The following is a 13,200-nucleotide window of genomic DNA, read 5'->3' as shown; positions in this document are numbered from 1 at the left end:
CCTTCTCACGTACGCTGCCAGAAGCCAGCAAAAGCTAGACACAGCAACCGCACTGGTCAGAGATTCCTGAGTTATTGCGTCGCTCTGGCACGATAACCACTCGGCCATGGAGGCCCTATGTATTTCTGAACTAAAATAGAGAAATAGATTTGATTTATTTAACTTACAGTTGATTAACACAATAACTTTTCACATCAGGTCATGTTCATGACCGGTGGTATAATTTGCTTTAGATCTCTGCTAAAGTAGAGGTGTGTCTTTAATTCCAAACGTTAAATATGAAATCGATAACATATCTAAAACTCATTACCGCCTAACACGTTAGCCATGTAGGAGGATTACACCTTGGACCAGGCTGAAAAACAGAAAATGAAATAAGTGTAAAAAGGTTTATGGTCTAACAGATCAATAAAAAGGTTTATTTATTTGATTAATTTTTAAACCGTAGTCAAGAAATTTTCATTTATATCACGCCTGTTACACTTATTGATAGGGGAAATTTGAGCCAGTGTAAACCATCGGCTTTGTACATGTTAGGAACATAGGTAATTATTTGGGCTATTTTAAAATGAAAACAACAAATGAGGCTGGATTTGGGATAATAGAATTTTTGCGAATAATCCCCGGTACAGCCTGTTTAACATTTCAGTCTTGAATAAAAAATAAATAAAAATAAAGTAGTGCGAATAAACCCGAAACATAGAATAATATATTGCCTTACGTCATTTGTTAGATTTCTCACTGAACTCTCCTTTGTGGAGCTTAGGGTTTCAAGTTGAAATGGAACTATTTTATCTGGTGACACAGAGGTTTGTACGCCGCTATGCGGCGCGCCTTGATGACAGAGGTTCTATTCCCTACGCACCGCGCGGAGATCGACACATATTGTGACATCATATTGTAAGAATGGCATGCAACGGGCGGAACTGCCTTCAGGGGAAAAGCGTATCTTTGTTAGCTGTTGTTTTTAGGCTTAAATTCAGGACATGGCTAGGGGATTCGAGTACAAAGATTACAGCTTAGATGACGCTGGCGACTGAATTACACACTGTGATAATACCTCGGTGAGCATGCCTGACACATAAGGGTGGGTGACAGCACGTTTGGGTCTGCTGCGTGGATGGGAAAGCTCGAAGGTTGGGGTGGGTATCTGTGGAGGGCGGGATGGGGTGTCGAAGGTGCAAGAATTTATGCGTCGAAACAGACGCCCGTAGTCCAGCCGTCAGCCAAGAAGGACGTTCCAGGTGAACAAGAGATATACATAATTAAGGGGACTTACTGCTTATTTTTTTTCAGAAAACAGCCTTGTTTTCAATAATTTTATGACAGGAACTATAATAGCACACTTTCAAAAAAAAAAGGAATATTTCAAACTCGTGAAATAAAAAAGTAAAAATGAACTAAAACTTAATGTTGAAATACAGACTAAGAAAAGGTGGAACAATTTGCGACATAATGAGCAAGTGTGAAAAGTTTAATTAATCATGAAATAATATAAGAAAGTGAAGTAAGTACCAAGCGTAAAATGAAACGAAAACTTAATAATTAATAATTATGAGTGAAATGCCGTGAAATAAGAGTAACTCTGTAAATGAAAATTATATGTGGAATAAGATTGAAATAAAGCGAAAACATGAGATCAGAAATTTACTTTAATAAGAACTAAGGAATAAACGTGACACACGACCTCCCAAAAATGAAAGAAAGACATTATAAATGGTCTGGGTAGTGCTTTGTAAATTTTTACGGAACAATTTTGGAACGATCTTCCATAACATTTCGTCACAAACCAAATATCGTAAGCTAGTAATTGTGCATTACAACCTGCGAACGGTTTCTCATGACTCTGTTTGATCCAACTATAATGCTGGCAGCCATCGTATAAGTGACATATTTTTCGGTACGACGTAAATCACCAAATAAATAAAACAATATTATTATTTCGTTTACATTAACATAACCTGATTAAGGCTAATGAATTTTAATGCGCGCTATCAGTACTGTTACGTCCCGTAAGCCCAACGAATTTGCAAAGATTTTGTTTCCGTAATTCTCGTACGTGAAGGGGTGCAAAAGGGGTATTATTCCTATCACTAAAAAAATTCACTTCTATTCACACATGGTAGAACTCTTAGTCATCTGTCATCCAAGTCATATTCCGGAATACCCCCGGGAAGATATTAAGACCAGCTATACCAAGAATATATTAAGAGCAGTAAACTGTGTCCAGCTTGTTTGTGGATTAACTTTCCACATGTGCATTTGACTAATCAGTCAGCGTTTGTAATTAAAGAACGAGTTTATACCTGAAACCAGCAACTGTTTCTCATAGTTAAGTAAACAAACAATTGTAATTATAAATATGGTTGTTTCTCAAGTAAAGAGATGAAGGAAAAAGGTTTTGGAGGTTGATCTATAAAAAAACTTCGGAGTCTGGTCATTCCCATGTTGTTATGTATAATAAATGCCTGTTGTTAACTGAGAACGCCTTGGAGAGTTCTCGTATTTACGTTAAACATGGGGATGAAGGCGTCTTGCTTAACGGTATATATAAGCATACCCTTGTCAAACGGATGCCGTTCAGAGGAATTCACTACAATTGATCGAAAACTATCGAAAATGGTTTAAAGCCAGACTTTCGACATGACACATGTTACGGAGTGATAAGGTGTTATTTAAAGACATGGCCACATGTATGCATAATCATTATATATGCCCGACATAAGGTGAGGTAAGGTTTTGATGAATTTAAAGACATAGACCTTCATCCTGCCACATATGATAATGATATTTGTGCCTTTTAAGTGAGAACGGTATGGCGTAAGCAAGAGTTTAGTAAATAAATCAATAAATCAATTAATCAATAAATCAATTGATCAATCGATCAGTCAATAAAGGTGAGGTGCAAAGATTTTTTGTCTGAAACTGAAAGTCATTAGAGTTAAAAACTTGTAAAAATGTGTATTAAAATACTTATTAAAGGATTTTCACAACATTCTAATTACGACAAAATAAAAATAAAGAAAAAAAAACAGGAATTTTTTTGGTAAAAATTAAAAGCGTTGCAGTTCGCCTTTCAGACCAGATATACGGTTTTCTGTGTTCAAAGATAGGATCGATCCTTTATCCTGGTATACATAATTATAATATAATTCGTATATTTTATATAATAATATGTAATTAATTTTATAATAGAACCCTCGTCCTCTAATCAATGAGGACCAATGAATGCATCGACTTCATGTGGACATGCGCATTGCTTCCTCAGAAATAATAATAATATTGTCATTGTCAGACCTTTTCAGACTAAGATAATTTAAATTCCCCTGAACAATAAAACTATAGTGGTCAGAGGGTTGATAATTCCTTTGTACAATTTTGCACACTGTTAAACATTGCACGGGGAAAGGGTTTTATTGTAGGAATGCTGGCCGCCGACGTGTAAGTGAAATATTCTTGAGTACGGCGTAAAACACCGATTAAATAAATAAATATTGTAGGAAAGGCATATGCCATGGAAAGCTGCCAGAGTTTGTGACAGCTATTATGTGGTTATTGAGACACCCGTTCATTATTTATGATAAACAACACCAGGTAAACAAGTTAGAACTCGAAAACCACTTCGAAATACACTATTACATATACTGGACTAAAGAGAAACTATAACTTATGATACAGACTGAGAACAAAGAGAATTCTCCCCCCCGCCCTCCCCAGTTAACAAAATGACACATTTTTGTTCAAACAAAACAAAAAAACAAAGGACAAATAATAAGAGGTCATTTACATCGTAAGCATCGACCTGTAGCCATGGTGATATGAACATATACAAAGCTGAAATCGAATTTAAACAATAGAGAATTTTGAACACCGACATTGAAGGATAAGCTGCTTCCATAACGTCAATAGTGTCAATTGATTGTTTCGCAAAATGGGACGCTGTAAATTTCTGCCCTGGTGCAACTGCCTCCCATGCGCACGAGGGTGAAGCAGAGTAAATTCTTGTATCTGGAGAGCAGCTGCGTTTATCCGTCGCTGTGGGGAGTTTGTTTCAAGCAGCTCTCGTATTGCACGGAAACCAGCAACGGTTACAGCGAGTGAGTGAAGGGGAGACGCATCAGCCCGTCTGCGGAAACAAGGGCTGAAGTGAATGTTATCCCGTCTGTGTCAGCAGTGATGTGAGCGATGCGAGCTGAGACGTGTAGTATTGTAAACGCACTTGGGGAAAGACTGCAATCCAGGCCTTTGCCCCTTATTGCGAGAAAAAGTATGGACAATTCTGCGAAACCAAAGACTGACTTCTGAAAAGGGTATCTTACAGTGATAACTGGAGTACATTCAAACATAATTCCTGGCCTGTTGTTTGCGAGAAAACTGGAGTTAGTGGGACCTGAATATAGCGGATACCCACGTGACGACTGTAGACGACGACTTACTTTCAGGCATGTTTCTAGTTCTCTGCTCCACACCCGTAACATCATGTTGTGAATGACCACACAGTACAGTGCTAAATCGCCTTGGAATATACACGCCAAGCTCTCGGCCGCTGGATGTGGACCGAGGCGCTGTCAGGAATATATCTGTACGTAAGTAGGTGCAGGCATTCCTCCCACGCCTCATGATAGCTGTAGATGTTAACGCTTTAACTAGTAAACAACCGTGGAACTCTTGGGGTGTCAAATCTGCCTGCTGTCGAGCCAAAAGAGTTTTAAATTGATTGTCCATGATGTTTCGACGTTTACCGTCAAAGGTATGAGGGCTTATATGGGCACACTGATCGAAAAAGTGCAAAGAAACTTCAATAACTTTCTGGGTACATCTTCAGTTCCAAAACCGGCCATGTTTATAAGTTTGTTACGTTGTTTTGGTGTTTAGGATTATGTTCTCATATGCCTGTGACGTTGTTCTGGTGTTTAGGATTGTGTTCTCATATGCCTGTGACGTTGTTCTGGTGTTTAGGATTATGTTCTCATATGCCTGTGACGTTGTTCTGGTGTTTAGGATTATGTTCTCATATGCCTGTGACGTTGTTCTGGTGTTTAGGATTATGTTCTCATATGCCTGTGACGTTGTTCTGGTGTTTAGGATTATTTCCCCAGGCCTGTCACGTTGGTCTGATTTTAAGGTTTTAGGTTCCCAGGCTTGTCATGTTCTTCTGGTGTTTAGGATAGTGTTCAGAGGCCAGTCACGTGGTTCTAGTGTTTGGCGTTTGGTTCTCAGGCCTGTCACACTCTTCTGGTGTTTAGGGTTAGGGTCCCAAGATTCTCACGTTGTTCTGGTTGTTGGGGTCATATAGAGGGTAAATCGGGATTGTTCAGAGGAAGTATACATTCACCGTAACATTTCATGCCTTCTCGGGCGTTGTCCGTCTTGGTCCACTCGTAACATGCTTTCCTTGAAACCCTTTTGTCGAATAAGATAACGAGTTCGATTCCTATTTTTTTTGGAGCTTAGCAATGTGGGCTAATGGAGAGGGGGGGGGGATTAATTTGGAACAAACAAAACATTCTTTTTTAGTTTTCTTCTTATATTCTCAAGCTATATATTAGATAAGTTTAAGTATATTGTTGTGAATCTGTACAGATTATATACAGTATTCTTCCACTGAAAGCACAAGGCTATTTACTTAAGCTAACAGCGAAGTAAGTGTGTGAGCGAAACCTGGCTTAGTGGTGATATTCCTGATGATACTGTTAACTCGATATACTGATGATGCTGCTTATGTACTGGACTTATATTGGACAATTATAACGGATTGTATTGGTTATGTAATTGACTGCGGAGTTGCCTCACCAATGGCTAATCTCGACCATTGTACTATTTATTGTACTATAAAACATCTTATGTACCGATAAACCAAAGGCTTTTGTAAGACATGTGTGGACTTCAAATGTGCCGATTTGCATGGTCTGCGCAGTCTTATCTCTGTTACAGCATTTGATGCCGTTCGTAATATTTTCTCTCATGTTAATGACAAATTATTTGTCTGAGCAGTTTGTTTCTGTCATGTTGCAAAGAATTTATTCGAATAAGAAAGTCATTATTAGACCACGTGACAAGCCTTGGATGACCAACGATGTTCGGTACAAGATACGAGTGAGGAATCCTTGTTTCAAAAAATACAAACGGACTAAGTCCGATGGGGATAGGTTTCGATATTATATATCTAGAAGGGAGGCCAATAATGCTAAACGTCAGGCAATACTGCGTTACTCCACATATTAAAAGCTCTCTCAAGCCTGCCCTGTATTAAAAAAGGAGATAGACATGACGTTTCTAATTATCGACCAGTGTCCCTTCAACCCTCTCTTTCTAAGGTCTTGGAGAAGGTGGTGTATAAACATCTGTATGAATATTGTATGTCAAATAATCTTATACCACAGAACTCTGGATTTAAACGTGGGGATTCGACTGTATGCCAGCTTACAAATTGTTCATGACATATACAAAAGTCTTGACACGTGAAATGACACCTGTTTACTATTTTTAGATGTCAGTAAGGCATTTGATAAAGTCTGGAATGATGGTCTCCTGTTTAAGTTAGAGCAGTTGGGTATTGAAGATCCTCTACTTGCGTGGTTAAAAGATTATTTGTGTGACAGAAAAATTTGCCTTAATGGCACTGAGTCCGAAACTTATCCAGTATATGGTGGTGTCCCACAAGGCTCTGTATTGGGTCCACTTCTCTTTATAATTTTTGTCAATGATATTAGTATGAATATTGAATGTACTATTAACATATTCGCGGATGACACATCCTTGTCTGAAGAAATCTTAGACTTAGCAACATCTGAGGCTAAACTTTATGGTGATCTTGAACGTCTGTCCAACTGGACTAGTCAATGGCTTGTGTCATTTAATGCTACCAAAACCGTTTATCTCTTAATATCATTGAAAAATATTCACTCACATCCGAGATTGTATTTAGATGGCGTAGATGTGAAGAGCGCTCCGTCCCATAAACATCTTGGAATTATTCTGCAGCACAATGGAAAATGGAATGAGCATGTAAGAGCTATAGTTAAGAAAAGTAATATGAAATTGAGTATGATTAGTCGAGCCAGGCGAACACTAGCTAAAAAGTGTATGATCATACTGTACTTCGGCTTGATAAGGTCTGTTATTGAATATGGAGATTTTCTATTTGACAACTGCAGCGTTTCAATATCCAACTCATTGGAAAATGTCCAACGCCGAGCAGCATTGTTATGTACAGGAGGCTTACGTTGAACTTCGTATAAATCTCTTTTAAATGAACTAAAATGGGAACCCTTATACAGTCGGCCTAGATCCAAGCGCATTCTGTTTTTTCATAAAGTCGTCAGTGGGCTCTCTCCTCCATACCTAAAGACCTCACTAACTCAAAGGTATAACAGCGAAGCAAATGCCTACAATCTTAGAAATAGACATCACTTTCGATTATTTAAATGCCGAACTCAGATTTTCTCTTCTTCCTTCTTTCCCAAGACTACTAAAGAATGGAATTCATTGCCTGTTCATATCCAAAACTCTTCACTGGAAACAGTTAAGAACTTTTTGTACTCTCAAGACGGTATTAACCGTGATCTAACATCTGTGTATAATTCATCTGACACCTTTCCCTCTATTGTGCTCTGTAGAATGAGAATGGGACTGAGCGCTCTTCGCGGTGACCTCTTTAAATATAACATCATCGACGATCAGTCATGTAGTAAATATAAACATAAATGTGAAAATGCATCTCATTATTTCCTTGAATGCCCCGCCTATGCCACTCACATGCCAAGCACATGCCAAAAAGCATCTTTAGAATTATATCTCCTGGAGTTCACCCTTCTGTATTTTTGACTAGTTGTTCTAAACACATTTGTGCTTTACTCTTATTTGGTTCACCTGAACTAAGCGTAAATAATAATCAGTTGATCTTAAAATCTGCACATAAGTTTATAAGCATGTCCAATAGATTCACCATCCAAGCCCAGCAGTAATATGATTTGATTTTGATCTTTCTTTGTTCCCATCACCTTATTGTGTACATGTACATGTCATTTGTTCTCTTTGTTGTCTATGTTATTTTATGTATATACGTTGATGTTATGTTGAGGGATCCCCTCGTGGCTATACAGCTGTGGGAAATCCTCAATAAACAAATAAAGAATTACAATTACAACAGCTTATCATTGAAAAAGGTTGCACCTGTTTATCTTTTTAGCTTTGTGAGGCACAACTTTTCTCAAATATCAACATTAGACGAGAAAATATACTATCCTATACTTTTAGGGGAATACGATAAACTCATGCTCAGCAACGAATATTTTTGCACGTCCTATTCTATCTGCTACACATGTTGCATTACACCTTCAACCGCGTATCAAGGAAGCCCTTACATCATGTCTCGCGCGGTCTGTCACTGTAAGCAGGCTGGCGATCGAACTGCGCATGATTTAACATCTAGTTGCAAGAGGTCGGATCCATAAAATTCTGAATTTTTACAACCTTTCTGGTCCAGACTATGTGTATATATATATATATATATATATATATATATATATATATATATATATATATATATATATATATATATATATGCTCAGAGGTATTTGATGAAACAGTTATAAACCATTCGTGTTCTGCTGTTATGTTGGTTGTTATAAATATTGGAATACAGAATGGAACTAACTGTAAAGTACAGTGTATTTATTATTCGCTTGAATTTATTTTCTCGGATTTACTTTAAAAATGGGTGTATCAAAGCGACATTCATTCGAAGCGAGCATATGTTGTATCTACTTCCCTTTCACTTTCCTGGCATATCGAAGACTGATGTAGCTAAATACTAATGGACTTCCGCTTGTTTTATACCCATAAAAATTTATCACCATAGTTTGAATATATATAAAACATAATTTTAATCTAATTACAGACAAGACACTCATTACCACTTCGGTTTGTTATGGATGCAGCCCGTTTGCGATTGATGTCGACCGCTCATCGTTACGTATATATTTTCGAATGCAATTCAGTTTTTATCCAAAAAATATAGTACTTGTTCCAGAAAAACACACAATTGATTCCCCCCCCCCCCCAATATTTTCAGTTTTTAATTGAATTTTAACACGGAATACCGGGTCTAAAATCGACGTGTATGAATTCCGGGGCCCTTTTGTATACTTGTTTTCAGGAATTTGGGGGTTCAGATTGTTATATAGGAGTGATACTTTTCCTTGTGCTTTTATGACTACATTTTCACTGTGATCCAATAGGACATTAAATCTAACTGCATGTATATACTGCCTGAATACGTGGCTGGCTGCTATCCTGTTTTATTTTCATAAAGAATATCGAATAGTTACATGCAGAAAAGATGAAAAGATGAAAAGTGCTGTGTATAAAACACCATAAAAATCTAAATGTTTATTAAATGTGCATGGGGCATATTTAAGTAGTACGGCGTAAAACAGCAATCAAATAAACAAAATAGAGCGTATTTAGGGGCTTGAAATTTGATATCACAATTGGTCTGAATTGCGCTGAAGTCCAGATGTGGCAAGTTATCGTGCTCATAAAAAAGATAATGAATCAGAGCTTCCATAATCAACGAGTGGAGGAAGAGGAAGCCGGGACCGATTTGTGACGTTATGGGATAATGCGTTAAGTACACAGTGCGTGTATTACGTGGAGGCATATATTTGTGACGTTATTACGTGGGGGCATACATTTGTGACGTCATATAAATGATACTTTAATTACACAGTACGTGTTTTACGTGGAGGCATACATTTGTGACGTTATTACGTGGAGGCATACATTTGTGACGTCATGTGAATGATGCGTTAAGGACGAAGCACGTGTATTACGTGGAAGCATATATTTGTGACATTATTACGTGGGGGTATACATTTGTGACGTCATATAAATGATACTTTAATTACACTGTACGTGTATTACGTGGAGGCATATATTTGTGACGTTATTACGTGGGGGCATACATTTGTGACGTTATTACGCGGGGACATACATTTGTGACGTTATATAAATGATACTTTAATTACACAATACGTGTATTACGTCGGAGCATACATGTGTGACGTTATTACCTGGGGGCACACATTTGTTACGTTATGTGAATGATGCGTTAAGTACACAGTACGTGTATTGCGTGGAAGCATATATTTGTGACGTTATTAAGTGGGGGGCATACATTTGTCATGTGAATGATGCGTTAGGTACACAGCACGTGTATTACGTGATGGCATACATTTGTGACGTTATGTGAATAATGCATTAAGTACACAGCACGTGTATTACGTGATGGCATACATCTGTGACGTTATGTGAATAATGCGTTAAGTATACAGCACGTGTATTACCTGGCGGCATACATCTGCGGCGTTATAAGAATGATACGTTAAGTACACAGCACGTGTATTACGTGGTGGCACACATCTGTGACGTTATTACTTGGTGGCACACATTTGTGACATTTGTAAATGATGCGTTATGTACACAGTAAGTGTTTTACATCGGGCCATACATTTACCACGTGACGGGAGTGATGCGTTAGGTGCACAGTGCGTGTATTACGTGGGGCAAACATTTTGATTGTCAAGTTTCAATCTGACATTGTACTGATTCCAGCTATTTTTACACACCCACTCGGGTTTTACCGGGAAAGGCCGGGAGGTGGGAGGGAGATAGCGTTCGTGCCATTGGTCCTATTATCTAACATGGAAGATAAGGTGTGACTCTAAGACTCTAATCTGGTTTATCACACTGAGTCAAACAACAAATGCCCTCTATCTCTGAGCGTCTGTCAAACCTTCACTCCTACAGACTTGTCCATATCTTCGTTTTGCGTGACTGTATCCGACCCTGGGACTTTATATATTTGTATATTTACTTATTTGATTGTTGATTTTCACCGTACTCAAGAGTATTATAATGTATTTATACATTTATATCTCTGATATAAGAGATGCTGTCAGATTGCTCACTGACAAAATACTGCAGGACCTAGCCAGCTAAAGCCGATCTCGAACTTCTGACTCCTCTGACCATGTCGATCATCAAAGTTCAGTGTGGTATACGTTAAACTCTTTCCACATTTAACTGACTTTTCCAAAATTTCTGCCGCTCTTCACCATACCAGTGGTAGAAGGAGGCATTTGGGAAATACTAGTTTGTGAGTCAATTAAGATTCTAAATATACATACATGTAAATATACATATTTGTATATCCGGTTCACTTGAAACGAAATGCAACTCATTAGCATTTATTTATTCATTTATTTATTTATTTGTTCAGTTAGTTATTCACTTAGTTATTCATTCATTTATTTATTTGATCATTTGACAAGTCGCTCACCAACTTTCCCACACGTGACATACAAATATGCGCACCATATTGATGCCAGACCAAAAAAACCTCAAAAAAAGTCACGTTAGACAGCTCAAATAGCCACACGAACCTCGTCGACCCTTTATTGTCTCCAAGGCCCCATGTACAATCAATGATTACAGGGGGTGGAATGGACAAGTACATTTCATTAGTTAGAGTGTATACACATATAGCTTATGAGAGTGTGGCATATAGTGCCTGCGAGTTTTGGGTTGATGCCCTGTATTAGCTATGTAGCGATAGAATTATGTTAAGGGTCTGATACACGCTTATCCCACGGCCTGGATTCATACATGGATCCAGGTCATTAGATGTAGTCCCTAATGTGCACCCCATACACCCGCATACACAGGGCGTAACGCAGAGCACACGGGATGTCTGAGTTTGGTAGTCAGTTCGTTGTGACATACATACTCACTTCTACACTATACATTTTGGAGAAATAGAGTGTCAGTTTCAAAGGGGGTTTAAATTTCATCATGCGACCACCATTGTATAAGTGTTCGTCAGATTCAGGACTGAAATTGTTGAACATACGACGTGAGTTTTCTTGAGGAGCTTGGAAAACGAAATGGTCGTACAAGGCGTTAGCGTTTCGTGAGAAGAATACAGTTTATAATAGGTCACGCCTATAGTTCAGGATCAACCGCATGGAATATGCCCATAAAATAATATTCCCTACGTCCTCTAATTTTTGGGACATATATCAGTAATGCTGAAAGCAGAATATTATATTTCTTTACCAACTTTTTGGAAAAGTAAAGATATGAGTGTATTGTTCATAAGATGGACTAACTTTCTGAGAAAAAATATTTCTGCTACGATTACACATGTATACTGGCCAACAAGAGCAACAAGAGGATAATGGCAATGATCAAAAACCATGCTGAACACATTTGTTAACTGAAAAGACCACATTTTGGTGCAAATATATTTATTAAGCATGTGTTACACTCTCGTATAGCATTTTTACGCAGAGACAATTATATACCAAGAGGTAGTCTCAAATACTCACCTTGTTGCAGGACGGATTTCCACCGTTTTTTTTAATTATCTAGTACTGCTTCATTGAGACGACTTACCGAAGGCATTTAAGCCCCCGAGCCATTATACTGATATAGGTCAACCAGTCGTTGCACTATCCCCCTTACTGCTGAACGCCCAGCGAGGAAGCTACAACTTCCTCTTTTCAGGTCTTAGGTGTGAGCCGACCTAAGATTGGCCGTGGATCTCTCTCTTTTTTAAATTGTCTCCTTTATTCAGTTACTGTATCTGTAAAATGAGCGAAAGTTACTATGAACATCAATGATCCGTGACACGACATGGCCTGCACGTCGATATGTTGGAGGTATCCCGGGGCAAAGAAGTGTTCAACCGGGAAACAAGCTTTTGGGAAACGTATTTTAACGTTTTAACAACAGGCCGTAATTTACCGGTTAGGTTTGGCCGTTAGCCAACGTTCACGCTGTCCAGTTTTACTCTTAAATGAAAAAAAAAACATAAAAATTATGCAAATATCAGATGAAACAGCGTGAAAAGTTATTTGCATATATGGTCTTGAATATTTTTTTTCGAATTTTTATTTAATGAGAAAAGGGTATTTTAAAAAAATTTCGTATGGTGGGTATTTGGAACAACCACTTTGTATATATCGTCTTTACATAATAATTTTCTAAATAAGGATGTTTTGCCTGCCTAATAAATTTATTTGAATGTAAATTTATTGTTTATATTCAAACACATTTAATCTCAATTATGATAATATTTATGCATATATTTAAAATATAAATATGTTCATCGCCTCTGTTAGTTTAGAAGACAAA

Source organism: Liolophura sinensis, chromosome 4, assembly GCF_032854445.1.
Source record: "Liolophura sinensis isolate JHLJ2023 chromosome 4, CUHK_Ljap_v2, whole genome shotgun sequence".
Lineage (NCBI taxonomy): Eukaryota > Metazoa > Mollusca > Polyplacophora > Chitonida > Chitonidae > Liolophura > Liolophura sinensis.
This window is presented reverse-complemented; position numbering follows the sequence as displayed.